The sequence below is a fragment of the Camelus ferus genome, chromosome 13 (assembly GCF_009834535.1).
Source record: "Camelus ferus isolate YT-003-E chromosome 13, BCGSAC_Cfer_1.0, whole genome shotgun sequence".
NCBI lineage: Eukaryota > Metazoa > Chordata > Mammalia > Artiodactyla > Camelidae > Camelus > Camelus ferus.
This window is the reverse complement of record NC_045708.1, coordinates 61063356-61075467: the sequence shown is the minus strand read 5'-3', so window position 1 is coordinate 61075467 and position 12112 is coordinate 61063356. Positions and strand designations below refer to the sequence as shown.

Here is a 12112-nt window from a genome sequence, read left to right as displayed (position 1 = left end):
TTCTAGCAAGTCACTTAATAAGGTCTTTCTTTCTATCCTTGTGGACCAGATAGAGAGAGACATGTTTCAGGCTAGTACTATTATGTGTTTTCATACCTGGCTGAATGACTGCACCCAACAGCAATTTTAGTGAATCTGTGTCAGCCTGGAGGAAGTTTTGTCAAATGGTACACCACAGGTCATTGTCTCTGGCCTTGTCTGATGTGAACGTACTTATCAATGACGGAGTAAAACTATGAGAGGCATACCTATCAATCAATTACATGAGATTGGAAAGGTGAGAAAATACATTGGATTACAAGATCAGGATCTAAAGGTTCTTAGAAACTAAAAGATGAACACAGTCTAACAATACATAATTTGGTTGAAATAATTGTGAGGTCCTGCCTTGGGACCAAAGCACCGACTGCCTAAATTCAATTTGAGGAATATGTGACTCAGAAACAGTATCCATGGGAAAAAAAGAGGAGCTTTACTTGGCAGTGAATCAATGGTATAAAATGGTTACAAGAAGGATGAGGAATCGGAGGAGCAAAAGGAGGAAGAGAGGAAGAAGGAGAAGAAGGAGATGAAGAAGAAATAATTTGGCCGCATTGGTAAATTTAGGATGTGCATAGAATAATGGGGGATATAATCCGACTCTAATTTCAAGCTGTTCAGGTTACCATGCTCAGTTCTGAGAGCAACATTTTAGGGAATATATGAATGGAAAGATTAAATAACTTCCAGTATTTAGCATCCTGCATGATAAGGGGACTTAAAACCATCTCATATGAGAAAGGACTGAAAGAATTGAACCTTTAGCCTGAACGTTGTGTGTTTGATAGTTATCTCAGAATAGCATCAGCATAATAATAATCTGAATCATTATTCATAATTTATTATTCACTAGGCAGTAAGCTAAACATTTTACATTAATTAATGCTGGCCACAACCCCAAGAAGTGGGTTCTAGTTATAGATTAGAAAGTTGAGGAGATTAAGTAACATATCTGAGGCAATAAATGCTAGCAAGTGGTAGTGCTTGAATTTGAACCCAGGTCTATCTTCCTCCAGTGCTGCCCACTTATCCTCTACAGCAGATTGTCCCCCAGTAGATAGAAATTAAATTATATTATGTATGTGTGTATGTTTACATATGATAAAATTATGTGAAATAACAGAGTATCAAAACTATTTAGGGGAAAATAAATACTGGAACTAGATATATCAAAATTTAAAATGTGGTTGTTTTCAGTACTGGGAATGTGGCTAGTTCCTTCTTTTATCTAGTTCTTTTAATTATCCAGATCTTCTTTAGTAAGCCTATCCTAATTTCATAAAATATCACCTATATTTTTTTAATTAAAAAATTATTAAATTATTATGTGAAAGAGGGATTAGCTTTGTTCCACATGGCCCAAAGGGACTGACTTAAGATGCTGCAAGATACAATGAAGCCTATTTCAGTTTAAAAACAGAACCTCTTGCAGTCAAAATTTTTCAAAGATGTAATATCTTGATAGAAGAAACAGTGATTTTCCTGTTCATGGAGATGTTAATCCAAATCTGGAAACACTAAACTTTTATTGTTCTATGTAGTTAAAATGATAATCCAAAGGATCCAACAAGGTTAAAAATATAAACTAGGAAAAAATAAGCCAACGACTAGGTAGCTCGTTAGTATATTAGTTTATACTGAGGACTTTGAGCCTGCGTAAGGGGCCTTATTTTATAAGTACTTTTAATAAAATATTTGCATAATGAATACATAAATGTGTACATTAAGAATAGGAAAAATAGACCATGGATAATACGTAGTTTTTGCACCAGCCTTTTTATAACGTATATACAAGCAGCAAAGACTGTCAAAGAGGTCACGCTCACTGGTTCGTTCAAGGGCCAGGGTTCTCCTGGCTGTTGACATCTGAGCACAGAATAAGTGGTCCCTCCCTCCAGGAAGCATCATCTGGGCATGACCGCTTCTCACACACTCTAGCTCTCTGCCTTCATTCCAGGCTCCTGTTATCATCCCACCTTTTTTCTTTTTAAAACCAGGACTTCTATTAACTAAACCAAAAACTCCACAAAATCAGGAATCATGTCTCTTTTGATCCTCCTATATTATATAATGTTTCTTATAATAGATTCAAAACAAGTATCAATAGGATTGATCAGTTTGGCAGATATATTCAGCAAGTTCTCCTTTTGTTATCTAAGTATGGTTAGAAAGAGGGCTTTTGATTTCAAGTACAGACTAACAGCGGAGCTTATCTCTAAGGACTGCCATTATTATCACGTTTCCTATCTATGAGTACATACAAAGACCCACTGCTTTAGTCTTGAAGCTGGTTTTTATTTAAGTAAGAAAAGTAGTGTGATTTCTCTTTTCAGAGTATAAAGTTGTCAGTTTTTACCATGTGATAAGTGTGTAAATTAAGTTTATAATATAGAGAGCTGGAGTAGAATTTGAGACATTACTTCCTCCTTTTCCAAGGTGAACTCTTAAACTCACTTTCGTTTGTGGGCCTTCCATACAATTTGTATCAATATGAATAGGGCCAGTCCACGAAACAACTACAAGAGAAGTGAATGTTTCTGCCAGTTCTTTCATATAGTTGGAGGCAGTAGCGAAGAGAACATCCTAGTGTGGAACCTGCTTAATGAGTTTCAGTGAACAAACCACATAAGCTTCATTTATTTTTACTATTATTAAGGTATCTTTATGGCATTTTTGTAGCTTCTCAGGAGATGGATGTAATCTACAATAGATATAGGCCTTCAACAAGAAAATTCTAGAAATATATCACTAATTAATTAGATTTATTACTCAAAAAACACTGTGATAACAGAAGGCACAATAAGACAGAAGACCAAGGTAGGAAGTTTGGGGGAAGCTGTCACATGATCATTAATAAAAAGAGGGGCAAACAAAAGTAGCAGTTGTCCATTACTTAGAAGATCAGCTTAGGAATATATTAAAAATACCAATTTCTAGCTCACAAGCCTGTAGATTCTGATTCAACAGATAGGGTCTGGGGCTCAAAGATCTGTAATTAAAAAATGCCACCTGGAGTTCTGATGCACAGCCAGGTCTAGGAACCACAGACTATACACTGAGCGTAAGGAGAGACTACAGAGTAGACTTTGTCCTCAACAAATTCACAGTCTAGTGGGTTTGCTAGCATGCCTATGAATGCTTGAATTAGAATGATGAGGAGCTGATGGTTATTAGAATATTTCAAATAAGAAAGTCAAAGCATAAATTTAAGGTAGTAATAGTGGAAGTAAAGTAGAAGATATATTTGAAAGCAATTTTATGGGTAGATTTGACAGACAGGGTTATTTCTTCTGAGAACTTGTACCCTGGCTTATAGATGACCACCTTCTCTCTTTGTCTTCATGCCATTTTCCCCTGTATGTGCCTGGATCCTAATCTCTTCTTAAAAGGACACTAGTCATATTGCGTTAGGGGCCACCCCTAATGACTTTATTTAACCTTAATAACTTCTCCAAAGACTATCTGCGAATACAGTCCTATTTCACTAGGAGTTTGGACTTCAACACATAAATTTTGAGGGGGATAAAATTCAGCCCTTAACACCTAACTAGAAAATAAAAGAACAGCCAGGTCCTTAACATAGCACAAAATGCTCAATAATTTTTACGCTCTTCCCTCACATTTCAGTCCTTCAGGCCATGTAAAATTCAAAGTAGAAAGTAACTGGAAAATAATACTACATCCAGAAAGGGCTTCTTGATGGACTCCGTCTAGACACTAGAAGTTTAATCATCAACATACTACTGGTTCTAAAACCTTGTCATAAGGAATAATCTTACTTTGACCTGCCTCGGGAATAAATTAGAGGGGAGAGGTTTAGGCAGGGCTTCAAAAGAGCTCACCCAGGAACTCTTCCCAACTCTCTTACCTTATGGTGGAAATGGTATTAAAGGTATTATTCATCCATTGCCTCTTATGACTTCCAGCATGCAGGAAAACCATCTCAGAATTTAATTTTCTTTATACAAGGGTATCAGGAATGTTTTGGTTGCAAGTTACAGAAATAAATCAAATAAGCTTCAGCAAAGGCAATTTATTGGTTCATGGATCCCTGGAAAGTTTAATAACTGGAATTAAAGCTCAGAATCAGTCTTCCTTGGGATTCATCGACCAATATATTCTCTCTGTGCCTAAGAGTTTGTTCTGTGATTCCAGTTTATAAAATTGCAAGGACGGATTATGATTGGCTCAGCTTTGGCCAAGTGCCCAACATTAAGGTCAATCAGGGGTTCAAGGTCAAGTCAGAACATAAATTCTTTTAAATGTAAAGATATTTGAAAGTTCATGAGATTTTGGGGGAAAATACGCTGCACAAATAAGAGCTATTCTAATAATTTATAATATATTTATCATTCTGAGCATTTAGCTAAATAGAATCTGTCTAAAATAATATTAAAGTTCTAAAAAGATCTGTATGATAGTCATCAATATATATTTTGTTATTTTTAGTTTAATACAATATTTATGATTGTACTTGTTTGTTTAAAGAGTAAAGAATCTATTCTTATTTCTGCTTTTATTTTTTTTGTTCACTGCAGTTCTTGTAACTTGAAAGACAAATGTTGAGATCAAATTCCATTTCAGGGTAACTAGGTTTCGCTTACAAGTTAAACTTGATTACATTATCAATTTCTAACTTTATAGAAAAGAAGGGCTTACGTGTTATTTATGAGGAAATTAGATGTTGAAAATATCTATTTTTGGATATAGTTTTATGTACAACAAGGAATGAGAATAAAAGAGAAGAGGATAAAAAATAAGGAAAATGGCAATTTCAATATTTGAAGACTGTGTGTGTCTGATTCTGCTTTTTATCTTTTTTTAACCTGATTTCTGCTTATTTATTCTTTGAATTTTTTTGTTTGCTTTTGATTTTTGTTTGTTTGTTTGTTTTATAGGGTGTGACTTCTGATTTTGGGCTTATACTCATGCAATTGTATCTGTCAAAATTCTTGGAGGGATGGAATAAAGCTGGGTTCTCCAGAGAGGATATTATTTTGATTCTGCCAGGCACAAAAGGCACAACTAGGGACAACTAAATTCTTGTCTTGGAGTCTTTAGACCACCGAAATTATAAAATTTTAGCTGAAAACACAGCAAAGTCAGTTTATGATTATGAATTTTCAAGAGAGAATTTTTTGCTCTTTAGTTATGCATTTAAGACTTGCAGTTTTCCTGGAAGTCCTCTACGGGATGGATGTATTTATAGCAGGTTAATGATGAGGCTATATCCGTTTTGCATTCCAGCACTAAACCCTGGGCTTGTCACTTTTCCCCTGTGCCAGCAAAGACATGAAAAGTGAAATTCATTTTCACCCCATTCAGTAAATGTCCTTAGGGTGAGAGATACTTCAGTTCTTAGCAACCCTTTGTGAGAAAATCATATTTTCCTCTAAATTAATGTAGGTAGGAAAAATCACTTGATAAAATTCAACATCCATCAAAGATTAAAAGGAAAAAACAAAGCAAACCAAAAATGAAAGGAAAATTTCTTAACTTGATAAAGGATATCTACAAAAAACCAACTTAATGCTGAAATCTTCAAAAGACTTTCTTTTAAAAATCAGGAAAAGCCAAAATTGTCCACTATCACAATTTCTATATAATATTGTACTAGAGGTCTCGATGGTGACGTACACAAGGAAAAAAATCAAGGTATAGGAATTGGAAAGGAAGAAATAAAACTGGCATTACTCACAGAAGTTAGACTGTTTACATAGGAAATCCAAGAGAAAATACAGATAAGATATGAGAATTAATAAGAAAGTTTAGATGTTTATTGGATAAAAAATATATATATAAAATTATTTTTATTTCCACATTCCTGGAATAAATTTTAGAAATTATCACTGCACAAAAGAAATTATTAAAAGATATAATTTTAAAATACTTTATTAAAAAGTATTTAGTGATAAACACAGCAAATTTATGGGAGAAAGAAAATCTTTTTGAAAAATATTATAGAAAATCTAAAGAAATGAAAAAGTAAACCATATCCTTGGATTGGAACACTAAAAGTTATAATACAAGTATCAGTCCCCTTCAGATTGATCTGTAGGTTCTGACAAATTTCAGTCAAGTTTTTTGTGTGTGTAGGAAGTGGCTTTGGCAAGCTTTTTCCAAGACTTACATCGAAAACTAAAGGGCCACAGGAGCCAAGACATTCTTGGAGAACAACAAAGAGAAGAACTTACCAAACTTTTACAGTTATTAAAAAATTCTAAGAATTTTAGCAATTTAATATTGGTAAAGAGTTAGAGTAAAACAGAGAGCCAAAAATTAGATTATAAATACAGTATATGGAAACTTGATTCATGAAAAGGCTAGCTTTGGAGATCAGTGGGGAAAACAAACTATTCACTACATGGTGCTAAGACTATAGTTTCTATTTTTTAAAATTTATTTCTACCTGACATTATACAAAAAAATTTTCAAATGGATTAAAGACTTAAGTGTAAAAAGCAAAATGTAAAGACACTTAGAAGATAAAGGATAGGATTTCTTAAGTGGGAAATGTAAAATATAAGCAAAACAAGAATGTTTGCTAAGTTTTAACTGCGTTAAGATAGAGAATTCTGCTCATAAAAGGGCAGCTTAAAGAAGTGAAAAGACAATTCCTGAACTAGAAAAAGACATTTGTCACACAAATGAAGAACAATGGATTAGTGTATATATTGCCTAAAATTCCATTTTTAAAATTGTTTAAAACGAATCAGTACCTCATCAAATAGGAAACCCTAATTTTCAATAACATGAGAAAAGATACACAATCTCATTAGTAACCAAGGAATTGAAAATTGAAATTATGAGTTTTTATTTCACATTCACAAAGTTGATAAAAAATGGTAAAATAACTGACAACATTCAGTGCTAACAAGAATGCAGATCTATCGGAACACTGATCTTTATACTCCTGGTAGGAGTGTAAAATTGATACTTTGAACAACAGTTAGGAATTATCTAGTACATTTGAAATTTTCCATACTCTATGACTGAGCAATTTCATTTTCAAGCATATACTCTAGAGTAAAGTTTCCCGACTTTGTACTATTGGCATTTTAGTTCAGTTAATTCTTTGTTGTATGGGCTCTCCTATGCCTTAGAGGATGTTTAGAGCATACCTGGCCTCTGCCTGCTAGAAACCAGTAGCATGCCCCAAGTTATGATAACCAAAAACGTTTCCACACATTACCAAATATTCCATGGGGGCAAAAATCACTCCAGATTAAGAACCACTTGCCCTAGAGAAATTTTTGTACATATCCATTTATACATGTTCAAGAGTGTACACAGTAGCACCATATGTAATAGCAAAAAACAAAAACAAAGAACTGAAGCAATGCAAATATCCATCAACATTAAAGAAGACAAATTATGTCACAAAATGGGCTGTACAACAGTATAAACTAATGAATTATAATTATGTGCAGCTAATGGTTGAAACTCAAGAACTTACTGTTGAATGGAAAAGTCACTTTCATTTATATATTACTGCAAACATGCAAACCAAACAATAGTATGTCTAAGGATGCAAATACATGAGACAAAATTACAAGGAAAAGCAAGGGATAGAAAAAATTCAGAATAAATTTTGCGCTTGAAAGGTCACAGAGTACTTACGTATTCATGATTTGTTATTTCTTTTTATGTATTTGGAATTTTACTTTTTAGCTACTAAATATTAAAAAATATTTTTTAAAAGGAGCAAGTATTTTAATCTTATAAACTGTAAAACAATTAATAACACACCAGAGATGTCTTTTTATTTATTTAACAATTCTGATTTATACATTTGATGGTATATTTATATATCTGAAATAATTTAAAAAGCCAATTTAGAATATTGCTTAGAAAAATTTGGTGGTTAAAACAAAATGGATTAACCGCTCATCAAGAAAGACATTCTGTCTTCATAGAATACTAATAGATAACATATTCAACTAACTGTTTTAAAAGCAGGGCTTTCTTTTTTTTTTTTTAAATTCTTAAACAGGATAATCTAGTGGCAGTAATCAGTGCATAGAGTGAACTCCCTCTTGTAAAAAGCCCATCAATTGTTTTTTCTAATTAAGATGAATATTATTCCTGTGAAATGAACCAAAAAGTTGTTTGAAACCGGAAATCCCAAAAGAGGATCTATAATCGACAAGAATAACTGCATGCAACTTTAATTGAAAGAAAAGGAGAGGACTGTTTTTATCTTTGCTTTTTTCAAAATCTTAAAAGTAATCAACCTGTTGGCCAATTAATAATGCTTTAATATTACTATCATCTAACCTAAAAATTGACATTCAATGTATTGGAAACTGTTGTGAAATTTTAAAAGATAAATGGCAAAATGACTACTGGCTGTAGTTAAATTCAGTATGGAACTTTTATCATAAGTAAAATAAAGTTACAAATTTTTATCCATGTTCCCAGAAATAAAGTATCCTTTATTGTTGATTGAAGACTAGATGCTGTGACTAGTCACAGAAACATGCAATCAATCTTTGTTCATTGGGAATGAGAAGGAAGATCTATTTTGTTGAAATGCAGATTCATTACACTGAGAAATTTGTTTTATTTAAATGGTTGGAATTTATCTCTAATCTACTAAATCATTTTAGTAATGCTGAAGAAATATTGTTTTAAAGTTCAGAGGTAACAGATACAAGTGAACAAAATACATATTTGCATTTCAGTTCAGTTCATGTAGTAATTCTGAACTGTGGCTGCTGCTTAAATTGCACACTTATAAATCAGAAAGAAACAGTTTGAATAAGCAAGTGTTTTATTCATCCAATAATTTGTTACATTGACCCTGCTCTTGATCATGGACAGGAGGTTAATTTTGCTTATTTTCTTTCTAAAAATGTCATGACATGTTAGTTGTACTAAAGATGTTACAGAGTGGATGCAAAAAATATATATATAAATTCCCCAATCTTTCAGATTAGCATCTTGGCAGCATAAACCTATTAGAAATATATATATTTCCATATACAAATGGGTGTGAATTTGGCTCCCCATTCTTTAGAATAGGCTGGTGCTAGATCTTCTCTCACACACTGTGTACAGTGTTAACTCATTCAAAGCAAAGTGAGAAAATTCAGGTTAAAATTTTAGGTACATTTTAAATAGATGAGTATGGAAAGAATATCATCAAAATACACAATATATAATCCCTCATTTATAGACTATAAATTGGATCAATATAAGTGAATTTTGCAAATGAATGAAATTTACCCTTTTAATCATTAAAACCTTTTTAATTTTAACAACTCTCACAATGCTATCTTATACTCTATATAGTAAGTTTAAAGATACATAATTTCATTGCAAAATTCTAGGGCTAGAAAGGAATTTTAGATTTTATTAAAAACCTTCTGGTATAACTGTTTGATTTAACAGATCAGGAATTTTAAACCCAAGTGTATGATATATCTTACTCAGTATCACAGAACTAGTCTTTGGTTCCTCAATTCTTACTGCTGGTGAGTAGATGCAAAAAGCCTCTAGCTTCTCAGTGTGCTCTCCCCTCATTCCTCCTGGCTTTGATAGTATCCCTTCCAGTTTGTGAGCTAGACAGTCAGAGAACCAGTTCTGTCACAGTTTTACGTAAACTGTGAGCAAGTGAGATGGAAGTGAGGCTCTGGGAAGCACTGAGGAGAACTTATTAGGTACTTGCTTGAGCACCTCACCCTCCCCCAAAATGTCTTCTAAAATTGTTGGCTTATTTCTAGACAAGTTGCTGGAGATGTGAGATAGAACTACAGTTTATATTTTAATGTTGAATTTTCACTGTATAATGAATTACCTTTGAGATGAAATCCTTAATCTCAAAACTAAGCTGCGCTATTTATCATGTTTACTATTAATATATGATTCAACATTATTTTAGGTTAAAAGCAACTCTTCTGCTAACATACTTGCTTAGTTGTCTTACTATACTTTGTCTTCTTTTAATCTTGGACCTTACAATAATTCTGCACATTAATGTTTGAAAATGACAATTGATTGTAGATGGATAAATTACACAGTAGATTTTAGATCAAAGTTCTCTGCTACCATTAAGTAATATGATCTACTGACAAAGTGTGAGTTTATTTTAAAAGTTTTACTTTCATGTTTTAGCCTTTTCCTAGCTAGACTTTGCTTCTTCTGAAAAAAGTTCATAAAATATCAAATTCTAATATACTAAAAACCAGTGTGAGTGAGGTTGCAGATCCTTTTATTTCAGTTTAAAAATGTTTATTTTTTTCACACATATGCATGAATTCAAGGAGTGCTTTTGCATTAGAATAAAATTAATAAAACCAATAGCTTCAACTTCATTTTAAATCCTTTATTGTTTTACTGTACAATTTTACCCAATTAATCTTTAATTTATATTTTTAGTTCCTTATGGGATTAGGAGGAAGGTTTTTGTTTTCTTTTTTAATTGTATAGTGTCATTTTGGTTATAAAATTGGCACAAAGAGGTTTTTAATCAATTTTATATACACATATTGCATTAATAATAATGTGCTACTTGGAATAGTCTATTATTCAAATAATGCTTTTATTCTGATAAGAATAATACATACTCATTATAGGAAATTCAGAAAATGAAGAAGAAATGCAGATTATTAAACTTTCCACATTCCCACTCTTTGTGCACCTTCTGTGAGTTTTTTTCCAAGCCTACAATTTGATCCCAATTCTCTTTGCCCTGCTACAAAGCACAAATGCACACAACATATAATGTACTTATAATGTGCTCTGCTTTTTCACTTAACATAGCACTTTCTGATGATTGGTTTATTTCAAGGTGATTTTTTTCGACAGTGAGAAATTCCTTCTTTTTATAGGGAATATGCAAGAACCACTGGAGAGGGGAACTTCATAGTAGACAGTAATAACTTGCTGAGAAATATCATTTTACACTGACTGTTCTCATTCAATAAGATTGATTTTTATTGTTATTTGAATTGTAAAGAGGCTATGATTAAGACTAAAACTAAATATTACCTTTTTAAGTCATAAAACTTAAAGACAACAAAACTATGTGTTTGAACAAAATCATGCAGTAGCTAGCTTGCCTAGGAGAAGTTATGATATATGCTCCTAGAAAACAAACATTTTTAAATTCACAGATGCTGCAAAGCCCTGGTCAAACATAAATTACAATCAGTTTTTATGTAACAGTAAAAATTCCAAAGGACTCTTACTCACCCACTCTCAGTATGTATCACAGATACGCTTTCTCTTTCTGCTCATAGAGTGTAAACCACATTCATTTCTATATCTGTGTATATTTTAAAATAAATTACCCAAGAAAACAAAATGTAGAATGAACTATGTTCTAATACAATCCAACAGAGAAAGCAAAAATCTTATATTCCCTCTGAAGAGCCTGCAGCACATTTGGTGAGAATTTTGGAATGCTTATAGAATTTGAATACAGTATCCATTTATTTCAAGAGTATATGCTACCTTATAATTATCAGATCATTCAATACATTTAGCAAATGATACTCCACTTTTATTATAAAAATTCACTTTTTCTTGCTTGCATTCAGTACTATCAAATAAAGAAAGAGCTCTTTACTTACCATTCTGGGAAAGATGAAATTCATCATTGTGCCATAAATACCCTGGAAAGTAAAGAAAATATTATTATTTATTATACCTCCACCCACAGGGATCCTAACTGCCAAATGTAATGCATCAGCAGCAAAACAAAAGAGAAGTAAATCTACTGCAGAAAACACAAATCGGTGTTCTAAGAATTTTTGACCGTGTATTACATGCCTTTGGACAGCGCTACTTTAGGATTTAACAATTGTGATAAGTACTTTCAAAGTCAGGAATAAGACATTTTATTTTCCCCAAACATATATTATTGGATTAAGAGAATATTGCCAGAAGGTTTTTTTTCTCTTTCTCCCTTTTAGCTCAGATGAATTTTTCACTGATACAGATTGGACGGCTATACCTAAAACTCTTTAAGGAAAAAATGAGGGGCATTTCCTTTCTTGAAGTCAGCATTCATGACCATTACATCTATTTACATGTAAATAAATTTCCTTTTTGGACCTTGAACTGAAAA

At 32.5% G+C, this 12112-nt stretch overlaps 1 protein-coding gene across 4 annotated transcripts in view; it reads right to left on the bottom strand.

The window, feature by feature from the left end:
- ADGRL2 (adhesion G protein-coupled receptor L2) overlaps window positions 1–12112 on the bottom strand; it is a 252564-nt gene that overhangs the window by 192621 nt on the left and 47831 nt on the right. For all 4 annotated transcript variants that reach the window (XM_032494670.1, XM_032494671.1, XM_032494668.1 and 1 more), the window contains exon 2: window positions 11616–11657. The gene's annotated coding sequence lies outside the window, so the exon portion shown is untranslated. The remainder of the gene's footprint in view (window positions 1–11615; window positions 11658–12112) is intronic.